The following is a 20,869-nucleotide window of genomic DNA, read 5'->3' on the forward strand; positions in this document are numbered from 1 at the left end:
AGTATATGAAAAAATGTTGACCAAAGAAAAAAATACATATAATATTGATGTCTGAAGTAGTATTTAAGTCCATATTTTTAGGGAAGATTGCAACATTTTCTTTGATTGATATAAAGCAGAAATAATGGAAGGTTGATTATTCTTCAAAGTGGTTTGTGAAACAGATTTGCAGTGAATATCTTAAGTATTTCTCTTCACAAGCAACAAGGAAGAGACATTGTAGAACAAAGAAGAAAAGGAAGAAAAGGAAGAACACTGTCAGAAGTGGAGACTGCGACCTGAACGCAGCACCTTAGACCGCTCGGCCATCCTGACACATAAAAAACTACGTTTCATAAAAATTGGATAAAACTAATTAACCAAAACTACTTTTTCAAAGGTGCAATGTCCATGCTGCTGTTGAAACTATTGATTCAAATATTAGTAATAAATTGCTTTTTCAATTATTTTTCAAAGATGCTTAAGCTTGGATAAATCAAAAAGATATTGTAAAAATAACATTAACACGGAATTACCTATAGTTTAGGATTTTCCAAATATTTGAGAAAATGCTTGACACAAATAACATCTTCACATGCTCTACAATTAATGCCTGAATTTTGTATTGATTGATTGAGAGCTGCATTGAAAGAAAATCATTACTCCAAATGTGGCAGTTTCCAAAATACATTGAAAAGGGGATGTGCAGTATCTATTTTTCTAATTCATAGAATGCCAAGGAAAAATGCGGTAATTATTTTTTTTGCTCTATTCAGGATTGGATTCCAAGTGTCTAGAATTTGTTGTCTTGTGGATTTTCACTCACCATAGAAAAGACATTTATGAACTTTCCAAGAACTGGCTAATGATATTGGCTTATGGCCTTGATTGGATGCTATGAAGGAGTGTACAAGTAGGGTTTGTGTTCATGACCACTGGCTTAAAAGAGCAGTGTTCTTACTCCTGAGATATGGAGCCCTGATTCAGAAGTTGGGGGATATTTTATTTTGCAAACTCAGTATATGAAAAAATGTTGACCAAAGAAAAAAATACATATAATATTGATGTCTGAAGTAGTATTTAAGTCCATATTTTTAGGGAAGATTGCAACATTTTCTTTGATTGATATAAAGCAGAAATAATGGAAGGTTGATTATTCTTCAAAGTGGTTTGTGAAACAGATTTGCAGTGAATATCTTAAGTATTTCTCTTCACAAGCAACAAGGAAGAGACATTGTAGAACAAAGAAGAAAAGGAAGAACACTGTCAGAAGTGGGATTTGAACCCACGCCTCCAGAGGAGACTGCGACCTGAACCTGAACCTTAGACCGCTCGGGCATCCTGACACATAAAAAACTACGTTTCATAAAAATTGGATAAAACTAATTAACCAAAACTACTTTTTCAAAGGTGCAATGTCCATGCTGCTGTTGAAACTATTGATTCAAATATTAGTAATAAATTGCTTTTTCAATTATTTTTCAAAGATGCTTAAGGTTGGATAAATCAAAAAGATATTGTAAAAATAACATTAACACGGAATTACCTATAGTTTAGGATTTTCCAAATATTTGAGAAAATGCTTGACACAAATAACATCTTCACATGCTCTACAATTAATGCCTGAATTTTGTATTGATTGATTGAGAGCTGCATTGAAAGAAAATCATTACTCCAAATGTGGCAGTTTCCAAAATACATTGAAAAGGGGATGTGCAGTATCTATTTTTCTAATTCATAGAATGCCAAGGAAAAATGCGGTAATTATTTTTTTTGCTCTATTCAGGATTGGATTCCAAGTGTCTAGAATTTGTTGTCTTGTGGATTTTCACTCACCATAGAAAAGACATTTATGAACTTTCCAAGAACTGGCTAATGATATTGGCTTATGGCCTTGATTGGATGCTATGAAGGAGTGTACAAGTAGGGTTTGTGTTCATGACCACTGGCTTAAAAGAGCAGTGTTCTTACTCCTGAGATATGGAGCCCTGATTCAGAAGTTGGGGGATATTTTATTTTGCAAACTCAGTATATGAAAAAATGTTGACCAAAGAAAAAAATACATATAATATTGATGTCTGAAGTAGTATTTAAGTCCATATTTTTAGGAAAGATTGCAACATTTTCTTTGATTGATATAAAGCAGAAATAATGGAAGGTTGATTATTCTTCAAAGTAGTTTGTGAAACAGATTTGCAGTGAATATCTTAAGTATTTCTCTTCACAAGCAACAAGGAAGAGACATTGTAGAACAAAGAAGAAAAGGAAGAACACTGTCAGAAGTGGGATTTGAACCCACACCTCCAGAGGAGACTGCGACCTGAACGCAGCACCTTAGACCGCTCGGCCATCCTGACACATAAAAAAACTACGTTTCATAAAAATTGGATAAAACTAATTAACCAAAACTACTTTTTCAAAGGTGCAATGTCCATGCTGCTGTTGAAACTATTGATTCAAATATTAGTAATAAATTGCTTTTTCAATTATTTTTCAAAGATGCTTAAGGTTGGATAAATCAAAAAGATATTGTAAAAATAACATTAACACGGAATTACCTATAGTTTAGGATTTTCCAAATATTTGAGAAAATGCTTGACACAAATAACATCTTCACATGCTCTACAATTAATGCCTGAATTTTGTATTGATTGATTGAGAGCTGCATTGAAAGAAAATCATTACTCCAAATGTGGCAGTTTCCAAAATACATTCAAAAGGGGATGTGCAGTATCTATTTTTCTAATTCATAGAATGCCAAGGAAAAATGCGGTAATTATTTTTTTTGCTCTATTCAGGATTGGATTCCAAGTGTCTAGAATTTGTTGTCTTGTGGATTTTCACTCACCATAGAAAAGACATTTATGAACTTTCCAAGAACTGGCTAATGATATTGGCTTATGGCCTTGATTGGATGCTATGAAGGAGTGTACAAGTAGGGTTTGTGTTCATGACCACTGGCTTAAAAGAGCAGTGTTCTTACTCCTGAGATATGGAGCCCTGATTCAGAAGTTGGGGGATATTTTATTTTGCAAACTCAGTATATGAAAAAATGTTGACCAAAGAAAAAAATACATATAATATTGATGTCTGAAGTAGTATTTAAGTCCATATTTTTAGGAAAGATTGCAACATTTTCTTTGATTGATATAAAGCAGAAATAATGGAAGGTTGATTATTCTTCAAAGTGGTTTGTGAAACAGATTTGCAGTGAATATCTTAAGTATTTCTCTTCACAAGCAACAAGGAAGAGACATTGTAGAACAAAGAAGAAAAGGAAGAACACTGTCAGAAGTGGGATTTGAACCCACGCCTCCAGAGGAGACTGCGACCTGAACCTGAACCTTAGACCGCTCGGGCATCCTGACACATAAAAAACTACGTTTCATAAAAATTGGATAAAACTAATTAACCAAAACTACTTTTTCAAAGGTGCAATGTCCATGCTGCTGTTGAAACTATTGATTCAAATATTAGTAATAAATTGCTTTTTCAATTATTTTTCAAAGATGCTTAAGGTTGGATAAATCAAAAAGATATTGTAAAAATAACATTAACACGGAATTACCTATAGTTTAGGATTTTCCAAATATTTGAGAAAATGCTTGACACAAATAACATCTTCACATGCTCTACAATTAATGCCTGAATTTTGTATTGATTGATTGAGAGCTGCATTGAAAGAAAATCATTACTCCAAATGTGGCAGTTTCCAAAATACATTGAAAAGGGGATGTGCAGTATCTATTTTTCTAATTCATAGAATGCCAAGGAAAAATGCGGTAATTATTTTTTTTGCTCTATTCAGGATTGGATTCCAAGTGTCTAGAATTTGTTGTCTTGTGGATTTTCACTCACCATAGAAAAGACATTTATGAACTTTCCAAGAACTGGCTAATGATATTGGCTTATGGCCTTGATTGGATGCTATGAAGGAGTGTACAAGTAGGGTTTGTGTTCATGACCACTGGCTTAAAAGAGCAGTGTTCTTACTCCTGAGATATGGAGCCCTGATTCAGAAGTTGGGGGATATTTTATTTTGCAAACTCAGTATATGAAAAAATGTTGACCAAAGAAAAAAATACATATAATATTGATGTCTGAAGTAGTATTTAAGTCCATATTTTTAGGAAAGATTGCAACATTTTCTTTGATTGATATAAAGCAGAAATAATGGAAGGTTGATTATTCTTCAAAGTGGTTTGTGAAACAGATTTGCAGTGAATATCTTAAGTATTTCTCTTCACAAGCAACAAGGAAGAGACATTGTAGAACAAAGAAGAAAAGGAAGAACACTGTCAGAAGTGGGATTTGAACCCACGCCTCCAGAGGAGACTGCGACCTGAACCTGAACCTTAGACCACTCGGGCATCCTGACACATAAAAAACTATGTTTCATAAAAATTGGATAAAACTAATTAACCAAAACTACTTTTTCAAAGGTGCAATGTCCATGCTGCTGTTGAAACTATTGATTCAAATATTAGTAATAAATTGCTTTTTCAATTATTTTTCAAAGATGCTTAAGGTTGGATAAATCAAAAAGATATTGTAAAAATAACATTAACACGGAATTACCTATAGTTTAGGATTTTCCAAATATTTGAGAAAATGCTTGACACAAATAACATCTTCACATGCTCTACAATTAATGCCTGAATTTTGTATTGATTGATTGAGAGCTGCATTGAAAGAAAATCATTACTCCAAATGTGGCAGTTTCCAAAATACATTGAAAAGGGGATGTGCAGTATCTATTTTTCTAATTCATAGAATGCCAAGGAAAAATGCGGTAATTATTTTTTTTGCTCTATTCAGGATTGGATTCCAAGTGTCTAGAATTTGTTGTCTTGTGGATTTTCACTCACCATAGAAAAGACATTTATGAACTTTCCAAGAACTGGCTAATGATATTGGCTTATGGCCTTGATTGGATGCTATGAAGGAGTGTACAAGTAGGGTTTGTGTTCAACACCACTGGCTTAAAAGAGCAGTGTTCTTACTCCTGAGATATGGAGCCCTGATTCAGAAGTTGGGGGATATTTTATTTTGCAAACTCAGTATATGAAAAAATGTTGACCAAAGAAAAAAATACATATAATATTGATGTCTGAAGTAGTATTTAAGTCCATATTTTTAGGAAAGATTGCAACATTTTCTTTGATTGATATAAAGCAGAAATAATGGAAGGTTGATTATTCTTCAAAGTGGTTTGTGAAACAGATTTGCAGTGAATATCTTAAGTATTTCTCTTCACAAGCAACAAGGAAGAGACATTGTAGAACAAAGAAGAAAAGGAAGAACACTGTCAGAAGTGGGATTTGAACCCACGCCTCCAGAGGAGACTGCGACCTGAACGCAGCACCTTAGACCGCTCGGCCATCCTGACACATAAAAAACTACGTTTCATAAAAATTGGATAAAACTAATTAACCAAAACTACTTTTTCAAAGGTGCAATGTCCATGCTGCTGTTGAAACTATTGATTCAAATATTAGTAATAAATTGCTTTTTCAATTATTTTTCAAAGATGCTTAAGGTTGGATAAATCAAAAAGATATTGTAAAAATAACATTAACACGGAATTACCTATAGTTTAGGATTTTCCAAATATTTGAGAAAATGCTTGACACAAATAACATCTTCACATGCTCTACAATTAATGCCTGAATTTTGTATTGATTGATTGAGAGCTGCATTGAAAGAAAATCATTACTCCAAATGTGGCAGTTTCCAAAATACATTGAAAAGGGGTTGTGCAGTATCTATTTTTCTAATTCATAGAATGCCAAGGAAAAATGCGGTAATTATTTTTTTTGCTCTATTCAGGATTGGATTCCAAGTGTCTAGAATTTGTTGTCTTGTGGATTTTCACTCACCATAGAAAAGACATTTATGAACTTTCCAAGAACTGGCTAATGATATTGGCTTATGGCCTTGATTGGATGCTATGAAGGAGTGTACAAGTAGGGTTTGTGTTCATGACCACTGGCTTAAAAGAGCAGTGTTCTTACTCCTGAGATATGGAGCCCTGATTCAGAAGTTGGGGGATATTTTATTTTGCAAACTCAGTATATGAAAAAATGTTGACCAAAGAAAAAAATACATATAATATTGATGTCTGAAGTAGTATTTAAGTCCATATTTTTAGGAAAGATTGCAACATTTTCTTTGATTGATATAAAGCAGAAATAATGGAAGGTTGATTATTCTTCAAAGTAGTTTGTGAAACAGATTTGCAGTGAATATCTTAAGTATTTCTCTTCACAAGCAACAAGGAAGAGACATTGTAGAACAAAGAAGAAAAGGAAGAACACTGTCAGAAGTGGGATTTGAACCCACGCCTCCAGAGGAGACTGCGACCTGAACGCAGCACCTTAGACCGCTCGGCCATCCTGACACATAAAAAAACTACGTTTCATAAAAATTGGATAAAACTAATTAACCAAAACTACTTTTTCAAAGGTGCAATGTCCATGCTGCTGTTGAAACTATTGATTCAAATATTAGTAATAAATTGCTTTTTCAATTATTTTTCAAAGATGCTTAAGGTTGGATAAATCAAAAAGATATTGTAAAAATAACATTAACACGGAATTACCTATAGTTTAGGATTTTCCAAATATTTGAGAAAATGCTTGACACAAATAACATCTTCACATGCTCTACAATTAATGCCTGAATTTTGTATTGATTGATTGAGAGCTGCATTGAAAGAAAATCATTACTCCAAATGTGGCAGTTTCCAAAATACATTGAAAAGGGGTTGTGCAGTATCTATTTTTCTAATTCATAGAATGCCAAGGAAAAATGCGGTAATTATTTTTTTTGCTCTATTCAGGATTGGATTCCAAGTGTCTAGAATTTGTTGTCTTGTGGATTTTCACTCACCATAGAAAAGACATTTATGAACTTTCCAAGAACTGGCTAATGATATTGGCTTATGGCCTTGATTGGATGCTATGAAGGAGTGTACAAGTAGGGTTTGTGTTCATGACCACTGGCTTAAAAGAGCAGTGTTCTTACTCCTGAGATATGGAGCCCTGATTCAGAAGTTGGGGGATATTTTATTTTGCAAACTCAGTATATGAAAAAATGTTGACCAAAGAAAAAAATACATATAATATTGATGTCTGAAGTAGTATTTAAGTCCATATTTTTAGGAAAGATTGCAACATTTTCTTTGATTGATATAAAGCAGAAATAATGGAAGGTTGATTATTCTTCAAAGTAGTTTGTGAAACAGATTTGCAGTGAATATCTTAAGTATTTCTCTTCACAAGCAACAAGGAAGAGACATTGTAGAACAAAGAAGAAAAGGAAGAACACTGTCAGAAGTGGGATTTGAACCCACGCCTCCAGAGGAGACTGCGACCTGGACGCAGCGCCTTAGACCGCTCGGCCATCCTGGCACATAAAACACTAAGTTTCATAAAAATTGGATAAAACTAATTAACCAAAATTACTTTTTCAAAGGTGCAATGTCCATGCTGCTGTTGAAACTATTGATTCAAATATTAGTAATAAATTGCTTTTTCAATTATTTTTCAAAGATGCTTAAGGTTGGATAAATCAAAAAGATATTGTAAAAATAACATTAACACGGAATTACCTATAGTTTAGGATTTTCCAAATATTTGAGAAAATGCTTGATACAAATAACATCTTCACATGCTCTACAATTAATGCCTGAATTTTGTATTGATTGATTGAGAGCTGCATTGAAAGAAAATCATTACTCCAAATGTGGCAGTTTCCAAAATACATTGAAAAGGGGTTGTGCAGTATCTATTTTTATAATTCATAGAATGCCAAGGAAAAATGCGGTAATTATTTTTTTTGCTCTATTCAGGATTGGATTCCAAGTGTCTAGAATTTGTTGTCTTGTGGATTTTCACTCACCATAGAAAAGACATTTATGAACTTTCCAAGAACTGGCTAATGATATTGGCTTATGGCCTTGATTGGATGCTATGAAGGAGTGTACAAGTAGGGTTTGTGTTCATGACCACTGGCTTAAAAGAGCAGTGTTCTTACTCCTGAGATATGGAGCCCTGATTCAGAAGTTGGGGGATATTTTATTTTGCAAACTCAGTATATGAAAAAATGTTGACCAAAGAAAAAAATACATATAATATTGATGTCTGAAGTAGTATTTAAGTCCATATTTTTAGGAAAGATTGCAACATTTTCTTTGATTGATATAAAGCAGAAATAATGGAAGGTTGATTATTCTTCAAAGTAGTTTGTGAAACAGATTTGCAGTGAATATCTTAAGTATTTCTCTTCACAAGCAACAAGGAAGAGACATTGTAGAACAAAGAAGAAAAGGAAGAACACTGTCAGAAGTGGGATTTGAACCCACGCCTCCAGAGGAGACTGCGACCTGAACGCAGCGCCTTAGGCCGCTCAGCCATCCTGACACATAAAAAACTACGTTTCATAAAAATTGGATAAAACTAATTAACCAAAACTACTTTTTCAAAGGTGCAATGTCCATGCTGCTGTTGAAACTATTGATTCAAATATTAGTAATAAATTGCTTTTTCAATTATTTTTCAAAGATGCTTAAGGTTGGATAAATCAAAAAGATATTGTAAAAATAACATTAACACGGAATTACCTATAGTTTAGGATTTTCCAAATATTTGAGAAAATGCTTGACACAAATAACATCTTCACATGCTCTACAATTAATGCCTGAATTTTGTATTGATTGATTGAGAGCTGCATTGAAAGAAAATCATTACTCCAAATGTGGCAGTTTCCAAAATACATTGAAAAGGGGATGTGCAGTATCTATTTTTCTAATTCATAGAATGCCAAGGAAAAATGCGGTAATTATTTTTTTTGCTCTATTCAGGATTGGATTCCAAGTGTCTAGAATTTGTTGTCTTGTGGATTTTCACTCACCATAGAAAAGACATTTATGAACTTTCCAAGAACTGGCTAATGATATTGGCTTATGGCCTTGATTGGATGCTATGAAGGAGTGTACAAGTAGGGTTTGTGTTCATGACCACTGGCTTCAAAGAGCAGTGTTCTTACTCCTGAGATATGGAGCCCTGATTCAGAAGTTGGGGGATATTTTATTTTGCAAACTCAGTATATGAAAAAATGTTGACCAAAGAAAAAAATACATATAATATTGATGTCTGAAGTAGTATTTAAGTCCATATTTTTAGGGAAGATTGCAACATTTTCTTTGATTGATATAAAGCAGAAATAATGGAAGGTTGATTATTCTTCAAAGTAGTTTGTGAAACAGATTTGCAGTGAATATCTTAAGTATTTCTCTTCACAAGCAACAAGGAAGAGACATTGTAGAACAAAGAAGAAAAGGAAGAACACTGTCAGAAGTGGGATTTGAACCCACGCCTCCAGAGGAGACTGCGACCTGAACGCAGCGCCTTAGGCCGCTCAGCCATCCTGACACATAAAAAACTACGTTTCATAAAAATTGGATAAAACTAATTAACCAAAACTACTTTTTCAAAGGTGCAATGTCCATGCTGCTGTTGAAACTATTGATTCAAATATTAGTAATAAATTGCTTTTTCAATTATTTTTCAAAGATGCTTAAGGTTGGATAAATCAAAAAGATATTGTAAAAATAACATTAACACGGAATTACCTATAGTTTAGGATTTTCCAAATATTTGAGAAAATGCTTGACACAAATAACATCTTCACATGCTCTACAATTAATGCCTGAATTTTGTATTGATTGATTGAGAGCTGCATTGAAAGAAAATCATTACTCCAAATGTGGCAGTTTCCAAAATACATTGAAAAGGGGATGTGCAGTATCTATTTTTCTAATTCATAGAATGCCAAGGAAAAATGCGGTAATTATTTTTTTTGCTCTATTCAGGATTGGATTCCAAGTGTCTAGAATTTGTTGTCTTGTGGATTTTCACTCACCATAGAAAAGACATTTATGAACTTTCCAAGAACTGGCTAATGATATTGGCTTATGGCCTTGATTGGATGCTATGAAGGAGTGTACAAGTAGGGTTTGTGTTCATGACCACTGGCTTCAAAGAGCAGTGTTCTTACTCCTGAGATATGGAGCCCTGATTCAGAAGTTGGGGGATATTTTATTTTGCAAACTCAGTATATGAAAAAATGTTGACCAAAGAAAAAAATACATATAATATTGATGTCTGAAGTAGTATTTAAGTCCATATTTTTAGGGAAGATTGCAACATTTTCTTTGATTGATATAAAGCAGAAATAATGGAAGGTTGATTATTCTTCAAAGTGGTTTGTGAAACAGATTTGCAGTGAATATCTTAAGTATTTCTCATCACAAGCAACAAGGAAGAGACATTGTAGAACAAAGAAGAAAAGGAAGAACACTGTCAGAAGTGGGATTTGAACCCACGCCTCCAGAGGAGACTGCGACCTGAACGCAGCGCCTTAGCCCGCTCGGCCATCCTGTCACATAAAAAACTATGTTTCATAAAAATTGGATAAAACTAATTAACCAAAACTACTTTTTCAAAGGTGCAATGTCCATGCTGCTGTTGAAACTATTGATTCAAATATTAGTAATAAATTGCTTTTTCAATTATTTTTCAAAGATGCTTAAGGTTGGATAAATCAAAAAGATATTGTAAAAATAACATTAACATGGAATTACCTATAGTTTAGGATTTTCCAAATATTTGAGAAAATGCTTGACACAAATAACATCTTCACATGCTCTACAATTAATGCCTGAATTTTGTATTGATTGATTGAGAGCTGCATTGAAAGAAAATCATTACTCCAAATGTGGCAGTTTCCAAAATACATTGAAAAGGGGATGTGCAGTATCTATTTTTCTAATTCATAGAATGCCAAGGAAAAATGCGGTAATTATTTTTTTTGCTCTATTCAGGATTGGATTCCAAGTGTCTAGAATTTGTTGTCTTGTGGATTTTCACTCACCATAGAAAAGACATTTATGAACTTTCCAAGAACTGGCTAATGATATTGGCTTATGGCCTTGATTGGATGCTATGAAGGAGTGTACAAGTAGGGTTTGTGTTCATGACCACTGGCTTAAAAGAGCAGTGTTCTTACTCCTGAGATATGGAGCCCTGATTCAGAAGTTGGGGGATATTTTATTTTGCAAACTCAGTATATGAAAAAATTTTGACCAAAGAAAAAAATACATATAATATTGATGTCTGAAGTAGTATTTAAGTCCATATTTTTAGGAAAGATTGCAACATTTTCTTTGATTGATATAAAGCAGAAATAATGGAAGGTTGATTATTCTTCAAAGTAGTTTGTGAAACAGATTTGCAGTGAATATCTTAAGTATTTCTCTTCACAAGCAACAGACATTGTAGAACAAAGAAGAAAAGGAAGAACACTGTCAGAAGTGGGATTTGAACCCACGCCTCCAGAGGAGACTGCGACCTGAACGCAGCGCCTTAGACCGCTCGGCCATCCTGACACATAAAAAACTACGTTTCATAAAAATTGGATAAAACTAATTAACCAAAACTACTTTTTCAAAGGTGCAATGTCCATGCTGCTGTTGAAACTATTGATTCAAATATTAGTAATATATTGCTTTTTCAATTATTTTTCAAAGATGCTTAAGGTTGGATAAATCAAAAAGATATTGTAAAAATAACATTAACACGGAATTACCTATAGTTTAGGATTTTCCAAATATTTGAGAAAATGCTTGACACAAATAACATCTTCACATGCTCTACAATTAATGCCTGAATTTTGTATTGATTGATTGAGAGCTGCATTGAAAGAAAATCATTACTCCAAATGTGGCAGTTTCCAAAATACATTGAAAAGGGGATGTGCAGTATCTATTTTTCTAATTCATAGAATGCCAAGGAAAAATGCGGTACAAGTAGGGTTTGTGTTCAACACCACTGGCTTAAAAGAGCAGTGTTCTTACTCCTGAGATATGGAGCCCTGATTCAGAAGTTGGGGGATATTTTATTTTGCAAACTCAGTATATGAAAAAATGTTGACCAAAGAAAAAAATACATATAATATTGATGTCTGAAGTAGTATTTAAGTCCATATTTTTAGGGAAGATTGCAACATTTTCTTTGATTGATATAAAGCAGAAATAATGGAAGGTTGATTATTCTTCAAAGTGGTTTGTGAAACAGATTTGCAGTGAATATCTTAAGTATTTCTCTTCACAAGCAACAAGGAAGAGACATTGTAGAACAAAGAAGAAAAGGAAGAACGCTGTCAGAAGTGGGATTTGAACCCAGGCCTCCAGAGGAGACTGCGACCTGAACGCAGCGCCTTAGACCGCTCGGCCATCCTGACACATAAAATACTAAGTTTCATAAAAATTGGATAAAACTAATTAACCAAAACTACTTTTTCAAAGGTGCAATGTCCATGCTGCTGTTGAAACTATTGATTCAAATATTAGTAATAAATTGCTTTTTCAATTATTTTTCAAAGATGCTTAAGGTTGGATAAATCAAAAAGATATTGTAAAAATAACATTAACACGGAATTACCTATAGTTTAGGATTTTCCAAATATTTGAGAAAATGCTTGATACAAATAACATCTTCACATGCTCTACAATTAATGCCTGAATTTTGTATTGATTGATTGAGAGCTGCATTGAAAGAAAATCATTACTCCAAATGTGGCAGTTTCCAAAATACATTGAAAAGGGGTTGTGCAGTATCTATTTTTCTAATTCATAGAATGCCAAGGAAAAATGCGGTAATTATTTTTTTTGCTCTATTCAGGATTGGATTCCAAGTGTCTAGAATTTGTTGTCTTGTGGATTTTCACTCACCATAGAAAAGACATTTATGAACTTTCCAAGAACTGGCTAATGATATTGGCTTATGGCCTTGATTGGATGCTATGAAGGAGTGTACAAGTAGGGTTTGTGTTCAACACCACTGGCTTAAAAGAGCAGTGTTCTTACTCCTGAGATATGGAGCCCTGATTCAGAAGTTGGGGGATATTTTATTTTGCAAACTCAGTATATGAAAAAATGTTGACCAAAGAAAAAAATACATATAATATTGATGTCTGAAGTAGTATTTAAGTCCATATTTTTAGGAAAGATTGCAACATTTTCTTTGATTGATATAAAGCAGAAATAATGGAAGGTTGATTATTCTTCAAAGTGGTTTGTGAAACAGATTTGCAGTGAATATCTTAAGTATTTCTCTTCACAAGCAACAAGGAAGAGACATTGTAGAACAAAGAAGAAAAGGAAGAACACTGTCAGAAGTGGGATTTGAACCCACGCCTCCAGAGGAGACTGCGACCTGAACGCAGCACCTTAGACCGCTCGGCCATCCTGACACATAAAAAACTACGTTTCATAAAAATTGGATAAAACTAATTAACCAAAACTACTTTTTCAAAGGTGCAATGTCCATGCTGCTGTTGAAACTATTGATTCAAATATTAGTAATAAATTGCTTTTTCAATTATTTTTCAAAGATGCTTAAGGTTGGATAAATCAAAAAGATATTGTAAAAATAACATTAACACGGAATTACCTATAGTTTAGGATTTTCCAAATATTTGAGAAAATGCTTGATACAAATAACATCTTCACATGCTCTACAATTAATGCCTGAATTTTGTATTGATTGATTGAGAGCTGCATTGAAAGAAAATCATTACTCCAAATGTGGCAGTTTCCAAAATACATTGAAAAGGGGATGTGCAGTATCTATTTTTCTAATTCATAGAATGCCAAGGAAAAATGCGGTAATTATTTTTTTTGCTCTATTCAGGATTGGATTCCAAGTGTCTAGAATTTGTTGTCTTGTGGATTTTCACTCACCATAGAAAAGACATTTATGAACTTTCCAAGAACTGGCTAATGATATTGTCTTATGGCCTTGATTGGATGCTATGAAGGAGTGTACAAGTAGGGTTTGTGTTCAACACCACTGGCTTAAAAGAGCAGTGTTCTTACTCCTGAGATATGGAGCCCTGATTCAGAAGTTGGGGGATATTTTATTTTGCAAACTCAGTATATGAAAAAATGTTGACCAAAGAAAAAAATACATATAATATTGATGTCTGAAGTAGTATTTAAGTCCATATTTTTAGGGAAGATTGCAACATTTTCTTTGATTGATATAAAGCAGAAATAATGGAAGGTTGATTATTCTTCAAAGTGGTTTGTGAAACAGATTTGCAGTGAATATCTTAAGTATTTCTCTTCACAAGCAACAAGGAAGAGACATTGTAGAACAAAGAAGAAAAGGAAGAACACTGTCAGAAGTGGGATTTGAACCCACGCCTCCAGAGGAGACTGCGACCTGAACGCAGCGCCTTAGACCGCTCGGCCATCCTGACACATAAAAAACTAAGTTTCATAAAAATTGGATAAAACTAATTAACCAAAACTACTTTTTCAAAGGTGCAATGTCCATGCTGCTGTTGAAACTATTGATTCAAATATTAGTAATAAATTGCTTTTTCAATTATTTTTCAAAGATGCTTAAGGTTGGATAAATCAAAAAGATATTGTAAAAATAACATTAACACGGAATTACCTATAGTTTAGGATTTTCCAAATATTTGAGAAAATGCTTGACACAAATAACATCTTCACATGCTCTACAATTAATGCCTGAATTTTGTATTGATTGATTGAGAGCTGCATTGAAAGAAAATCATTACTCCAAATGTGGCAGTTTCCAAAATACATTGAAAAGGGGTTGTGCAGTATCTATTTTTCTAATTCATAGAATGCCAAGGAAAAATGCGGTAATTATTTTTTTTGCTCTATTCAGGATTGGATTCCAAGTGTCTAGAATTTGTTGTCTTGTGGATTTTCACTCACCATAGAAAAGACATTTATGAACTTTCCAAGAACTGGCTAATGATATTGGCTTATGGCCTTGATTGGATGCTATGAAGGAGTGTACAAGTAGGGTTTGTGTTCATGACCACTGGCTTAAAAGAGCAGTGTTCTTACTCCTGAGATATGGAGCCCTGATTCAGAAGTTGGGGGATATTTTATTTTGCAAACTCAGTATATGAAAAAATGTTGACCAAAGAAAAAAATACATATAATATTGATGTCTGAAGTAGTATTTAAGTCCATATTTTTAGGAAAGATTGCAACATTTTCTTTGATTGATATAAAGCAGAAATAATGGAAGGTTGATTATTCTTCAAAGTAGTTTGTGAAACAGATTTGCAGTGAATATCTTAAGTATTTCTCTTCACAAGCAACAAGGAAGAGACATTGTAGAACAAAGAAGAAAAGGAAGAACACTGTCAGAAGTGGGATTTGAACCCACGCCTCCAGAGGAGACTGCGACCTGAACGCAGCACCTTAGACCGCTCGGCCATCCTGATACATAAAAAAACTACGTTTCATAAAAATTGGATAAAACTAATTAACCAAAACTACTTTTTCAAAGGTGCAATGTCCATGCTGCTGTTGAAACTATTGATTCAAATATTAGTAATAAATTGCTTTTTCAATTATTTTTCAAAGATGCTTAAGGTTGGATAAATCAAAAAGATATTGTAAAAATAACATTAACACGGAATTACCTATAGTTTAGGATTTTCCAAATATTTGAGAAAATGCTTGACACAAATAACATCTTCACATGCTCTACAATTAATGCCTGAATTTTGTATTGATTGATTGAGAGCTGCATTGAAAGAAAATCATTACTCCAAATGTGGCAGTTTCCAAAATACATTGAAAAGGGGATGTGCAGTATCTATTTTTCTAATTCATAGAATGCCAAGGAAAAATGCGGTAATTATTTGTTTTGCTCTATTCAGGATTGGATTCCAAGTGTCTAGAATTTGTTGTCTTGTGGATTTTCACTCACCATAGAAAAGACATTCATGAACTTTCCAAGAACTGGCTAATGATATTGGCTTATGGCCTTGATTGGATGCTATGAAGGAGTGTACAAGTAGGGTTTGTGTTCATGACCACTGGCTTAAAAGAGCAGTGTTCTTACTCCTGAGATATGGAGCCCTGATTCAGAAGTTGGGGGATATTTTATTTTGCAAACTCAGTATATGAAAAAATGTTGACCAAAGAAAAAAATACATATAATATTGATGTCTGAAGTAGTATTTAAGTCCATATTTTTAGGAAATATTGCAACATTTTCTTTGATTGATATAAAGCAGAAATAATGGAAGGTTGATTATTCTTCAAAGTAGTTTGTGAAACAGATTTGCAGTGAATATCTTAAGTATTTCTCTTCACAAGCAACAAGGAAGAGACATTGTAGAACAAAGAAGAAAAGGAAGAACACTGTCAGAAGTGGGATTTGAACCCACGCTTCCAGAGGAGACTGCGACCTGAACGCAGCGCCTTAGACCGCTCGGCCATCCTGGCACATAAAACACTAAGTTTCATAAAAATTGGATAAAACTAATTAACCAAAATTACTTTTTCAAAGGTGCAATGTCCATGCTGCTGTTGAAACTATTGATTCAAATATTAGTAATAAATTGCTTTTTCAATTATTTTTCAAAGATGCTTAAGGTTGGATAAATCAAAAAGATATTGTAAAAATAACATTAACACGGAATTACCTATAGTTTAGGATTTTCCAAATATTTGAGAAAATGCTTGATACAAATAACATCTTCACATGCTCTACAATTAATGCCTGAATTTTGTATTGATTGATTGAGAGCTGCATTGAAAGAAAATCATTACTCCAAATGTGGCAGTTTCCAAAATACATTGAAAAGGGGTTGTGCAGTATCTATTTTTCTAATTCATAGAATGCCAAGGAAAAATGCGGTAATTATTTTTTTTGCTCTATTCAGGATTGGATTCCAAGTGTCTAGAATTTGTTGTCTTGTGGATTTTCACTCACCATAGAAAAGACATTTATGAACTTTCCAAGAACTGGCTAATGATATTGGCTTATGGCCTTGATTGGATGCTATGAAGGAGTGTACAAGTAGGGTTTGTGTTCAACACCACTGGCTTAAAAGAGCAGTGTTCTTACTCCTGAGATATGGAGCCCTGATTCAGAAGTTGGGGGATATTTTATTTTGCAAACTCAGTATATGAAAAAATGTTGACCAAAGAAAAAAATACATATAATATTGATGTCTGAAGTAGTATTTAAGTCCATATTTTTAGGAAAGATTGCAACATTTTCTTTGATTGATATAAAGCAGAAATAATGGAAGGTTGATTATTCTTCAAAGTAGTTTGTGAAACAGATTTGCAGTGAATATCTTAAGTATTTCTCTTCACAAGCAACAAGGAAGAGACATTGTAGAACAAAGAAGAAAAGGAAGAACACTGTCAGAAGTGGGATTTGAACCCACGCCTCCAGAGGAGACTGCGATCTGAACGCAGCGCCTTAGACCGCTCGGCCATCCTGACACATAAAAAACTACGTTTCATAAAAATTGGATAAAACTAATTAACCAAAACTACTTTTTCAAAGGTGCAATGTCCATGCTGCTGTTGAAACTATTGATTCAAATATTAGTAATAAATTGCTTTTTCAATTATTTTTCAAAGATGCTTAAGGTTGGATAAATCAAAAAGATATTGTAAAAATAACATTAACACGGAATTACCTATAGTTTAGGATTTTCCAAATATTTGAGAAAATGCTTGACACAAATAACATCTTCACATGCTCTACAATTAATGCCTGAATTTTGTATTGATTGATTGAGAGCTGCATTGAAAGAAAATCATTACTCCAAATGTGGCAGTTTCCAAAATACATTGAAAAGGGGATGTGCAGTATCTATTTTTCTAATTCATAGAATGCCAAGGAAAAATGCGGTAATTATTTTTTTTGCTCTATTCAGGATTGGATTCCAAGTGTCTAGAATTTGTTGTCTTGTGGATTTTCACTCACCATAGAAAAGACATTTATGAACTTTCCAAGAACTGGCTAATGATATTGGCTTATGGCCTTGATTGGATGCTATGAAGGAGTGTACAAGTAGGGTTTGTGTTCATGACCACTGGCTTCAAAGAGCAGTGTTCTTACTCCTGAGATATGGAGCCCTGATTCAGAAGTTGGGGGATATTTTATTTTGCAAACTCAGTATATGAAAAAATGTTGACCAAAGAAAAAAATACATATAATATTGATGTCTGAAGTAGTATTTAAGTCCATATTTTTAGGGAAGATTGCAACATTTTCTTTGATTGATATAAAGCAGAAATAATGGAAGGTTGATTATTCTTCAAAGTGGTTTGTGAAACAGATTTGCAGTGAATATCTTAAGTATTTCTCTTCACAAGCAACAAGGAAGAGACATTGTAGAACAAAGAAGAAATGGAAGAACACTGTCAGAAGTGGGATTTGAACCCACGCCTACAGAGGAGACTGCGACCTGAACGCAGCACCTTAGACTGCTCGGCCATCCTGACACATAAAAAACTAAGTTTCATAAAAATTGGATAAAACTAATTAACCAAAATTACTTTTCAAAGGTGCAATGTCCATGCTGCTGTTGAAACTATTGATTCAAATATTAGTAATAAATTGCTTTTTCAATTATTTTTCAAAGATGCTTAAAGTTGGATAAATCAAAAAGATATTGTAAAAATAACATTAACACGGAATTACCTATAGTTTAGGATTTTCCAAATATTTGAGAAAATGCTTGACACAAATAACATCTTCACATGCTCTACAATTAATGCCTGAATTTTGTATTGATTGATTGAGAGCTGCATTGAAAGAAAATCATTACTCCAAATGTGGCAGTTTCCAAAATACATTGAAAAGGGGATGTGCAGTATCTATTTTTCTAATTCATAGAATGCCAAGGAAAAATGCGGTAATTATTTTTTTTGCTCTATTCAGGATTGGATTCCAAGTGTCTAGAATTTGTTGTCTTGTGGATTTTCACTCACCATAGAAAAGACATTTATGAACTTTCCAAGAACTGGCTAATGATATTGGCTTATGGCCTTGATTGGATGCTATGAAGGAGTGTACAAGTAGGGTTTGTGTTCAACACCACTGGATTAAAAGAGCAGTGTTCTTACTCCTGAGATATGGAGCCCTGATTCAGAAGTTGGGGGATATTTTATTTTGCAAACTCAGTATATGAAAAAATGTTGACCAAAGAAAAAAATACATATAATATTGATGTCTGAAGTAGTATTTAAGTCCATATTTTTAGGGAAGATTGCAACATTTTCTTTGATTGATATAAAGCAGAAATAATGGAAGGTTGATTATTCTTCAAAGTGGTTTGTGAAACAGATTTGCAGTGAATATCTTAAGTATTTCTCTTCACAAGCAACAAGGAAGAGACATTGTAGAACAAAGAAGAAATGGAAGAACACTGTCAGAAGTGGGATTTGAACCCACGCCTACAGAGGAGACTGCGACCTGAACGCAGCACCTTAGACTGCTCGGCCATCCTGACACATAAAAAACTAAGTTTCATAAAAATTGGATAAAACTAATTAACCAAAATTACTTTTCAAAGGTGCAATGTCCATGCTGCTGTTGAAACTATTGATTCAAATATTAGTAATAAATTGCTTTTTCAATTATTTTTCAAAGATGCTTAAAGTTGGATAAATCAAAAAGATATTGTAAAAATAACATTAACACGGAATTACCTATAGTTTAGGATTTTCCAAATATTTGAGAAAATGCTTGACACAAATAACATCTTCACATGCTCTACAATTAATGCCTGAATTTTGTATTGATTGATTGAGAGCTGCATTGAAAGAAAATCATTACTCCAAATGTGGCAGTTTCCAAAATACATTGAAAAGGGGATGTGCAGTATCTATTTTTCTAATTCATAGAATGCCAAGGAAAAATGCGGTAATTATTTTTTTTGCTCTATTCAGGATTGGATTCCAAGTGTCTAGAATTTGTTGTCTTGTGGATTTTCACTCACCATAGAAAAGACATTTATGAACTTTCCAAGAACTGGCTAATGATATTGGCTTATGGCCTTGATTGGATGCTATGAAGGAGTGTACAAGTAGGGTTTGTGTTCAACACCACTGGATTAAAAGAGCAGTGTTCTTACTCCTGAGATATGGAGCCCTGATTCAGAAGTTGGGGGATATTTTATTTTGCAAACTCAGTATATGAAAAAATGTTGACCAAAGAAAAAAATACATATAATATTGATGTCTGAAGTAGTATTTAAGTCCATATTTTTAGGGAAGATTGCAACATTTTCTTTGATTGATATAAAGCAGAAATAATGGAAGGTTGATTATTCTTCAAAGTGGTTTGTGAAACAGATTTGCAGTGAATATCTTAAGTATTTCTCTTCACAAGCAACAAGGAAGAGACATTGTAGAACAAAGAAGAAAAGGAAGAACACTGTCAGAAGTGGGATTTGAACCCACGCCTCCAGAGGAGACTGCGACCTGAACGCAGCGCCTTAGACCGCTCGGCCATCCTGACACATAAAAAACTAAGTTTCATAAAAATTGGATAAAACTAATTAACCAAAACTACTTTTTCAAAGGTGCAATATCCATGCTGCTGTTGAAACTATTGATTCAAATATTAGTAATAAATTGCTTTTTCAATTATTTTTCAAAGATGCTTAAGGTTGGATAAATCAAAAAGATATTGTAAAAATAACATTAACACGGAATTACCTATAGTTTAGGATTTTCCAAATATTTGAGAAAATGCTTGACACAAATAACATCTTCACATGCTCTACAATTAATGCCTGAATTTTGTATTGATTGATTGAGAGCTGCATTGAAAGAAAATCATTACTCCAAATGTGGCAGTTTCCAAAATACATTGAAAAGGGGTTGTGCAGTATCTATTTTTCTAATTCATAGAATGCCAAGGAAAAATGCGGTAATTATTTTTTTTGCTCTATTCAGGATTGGATTCCAAGTGTCTAGAATTTGTTGTCTTGTGGATTTTCACTCACCATAGAAAAG

General features: G+C 33.4%; 13 non-coding genes across 13 annotated transcripts; all 13 read right to left on the reverse strand.

Annotated features, from left to right (window-relative positions):
* Positions 1–2,253: 2,253 nt before the first annotated feature.
* On the reverse strand, positions 2,254–2,336 carry TRNAL-CAG (transfer RNA leucine (anticodon CAG)). The gene has a single exon. It is a non-coding gene; the product is annotated as a tRNA-Leu (tRNA).
* A 2,949-nt stretch (positions 2,337–5,285) lies between these two features.
* Positions 5,286–5,368, reverse strand: TRNAL-CAG (transfer RNA leucine (anticodon CAG)). The gene has a single exon. It is a non-coding gene; the product is annotated as a tRNA-Leu (tRNA).
* A 928-nt stretch (positions 5,369–6,296) lies between these two features.
* Positions 6,297–6,379, reverse strand: TRNAL-CAG (transfer RNA leucine (anticodon CAG)). Its single transcript has one exon. It is a non-coding gene; the product is annotated as a tRNA-Leu (tRNA).
* Positions 6,380–7,308: 929 nt separating this feature from the next.
* TRNAL-CAG (transfer RNA leucine (anticodon CAG)) lies at positions 7,309–7,391 on the reverse strand. Its single transcript has one exon. It is a non-coding gene; the product is annotated as a tRNA-Leu (tRNA).
* Positions 7,392–8,319: 928 nt separating this feature from the next.
* Positions 8,320–8,402, reverse strand: TRNAL-CAG (transfer RNA leucine (anticodon CAG)). The gene has a single exon. It is a non-coding gene; the product is annotated as a tRNA-Leu (tRNA).
* A 928-nt stretch (positions 8,403–9,330) lies between these two features.
* On the reverse strand, positions 9,331–9,413 carry TRNAL-CAG (transfer RNA leucine (anticodon CAG)). Its single transcript has one exon. It is a non-coding gene; the product is annotated as a tRNA-Leu (tRNA).
* Positions 9,414–11,345: 1,932 nt separating this feature from the next.
* On the reverse strand, positions 11,346–11,428 carry TRNAL-CAG (transfer RNA leucine (anticodon CAG)). Its single transcript has one exon. It is a non-coding gene; the product is annotated as a tRNA-Leu (tRNA).
* Positions 11,429–12,199: 771 nt separating this feature from the next.
* On the reverse strand, positions 12,200–12,282 carry TRNAL-CAG (transfer RNA leucine (anticodon CAG)). The gene has a single exon. It is a non-coding gene; the product is annotated as a tRNA-Leu (tRNA).
* A 928-nt stretch (positions 12,283–13,210) lies between these two features.
* Positions 13,211–13,293, reverse strand: TRNAL-CAG (transfer RNA leucine (anticodon CAG)). The gene has a single exon. It is a non-coding gene; the product is annotated as a tRNA-Leu (tRNA).
* Positions 13,294–14,221: 928 nt separating this feature from the next.
* On the reverse strand, positions 14,222–14,304 carry TRNAL-CAG (transfer RNA leucine (anticodon CAG)). The gene has a single exon. It is a non-coding gene; the product is annotated as a tRNA-Leu (tRNA).
* Positions 14,305–15,232: 928 nt separating this feature from the next.
* TRNAL-CAG (transfer RNA leucine (anticodon CAG)) lies at positions 15,233–15,315 on the reverse strand. Its single transcript has one exon. It is a non-coding gene; the product is annotated as a tRNA-Leu (tRNA).
* Positions 15,316–17,255: 1,940 nt separating this feature from the next.
* TRNAL-CAG (transfer RNA leucine (anticodon CAG)) lies at positions 17,256–17,338 on the reverse strand. Its single transcript has one exon. It is a non-coding gene; the product is annotated as a tRNA-Leu (tRNA).
* Positions 17,339–20,286: 2,948 nt separating this feature from the next.
* Positions 20,287–20,369, reverse strand: TRNAL-CAG (transfer RNA leucine (anticodon CAG)). Its single transcript has one exon. It is a non-coding gene; the product is annotated as a tRNA-Leu (tRNA).
* Between the last annotated feature and the right edge of the window lie 500 nt (positions 20,370–20,869).

This window comes from Taudactylus pleione, unplaced genomic scaffold (genome assembly GCF_031769625.1).
Source record: "Taudactylus pleione unplaced genomic scaffold, aTauple2 ptg000177l, whole genome shotgun sequence".
Taxonomy (NCBI): domain Eukaryota; kingdom Metazoa; phylum Chordata; class Amphibia; order Anura; family Myobatrachidae; genus Taudactylus; species Taudactylus pleione.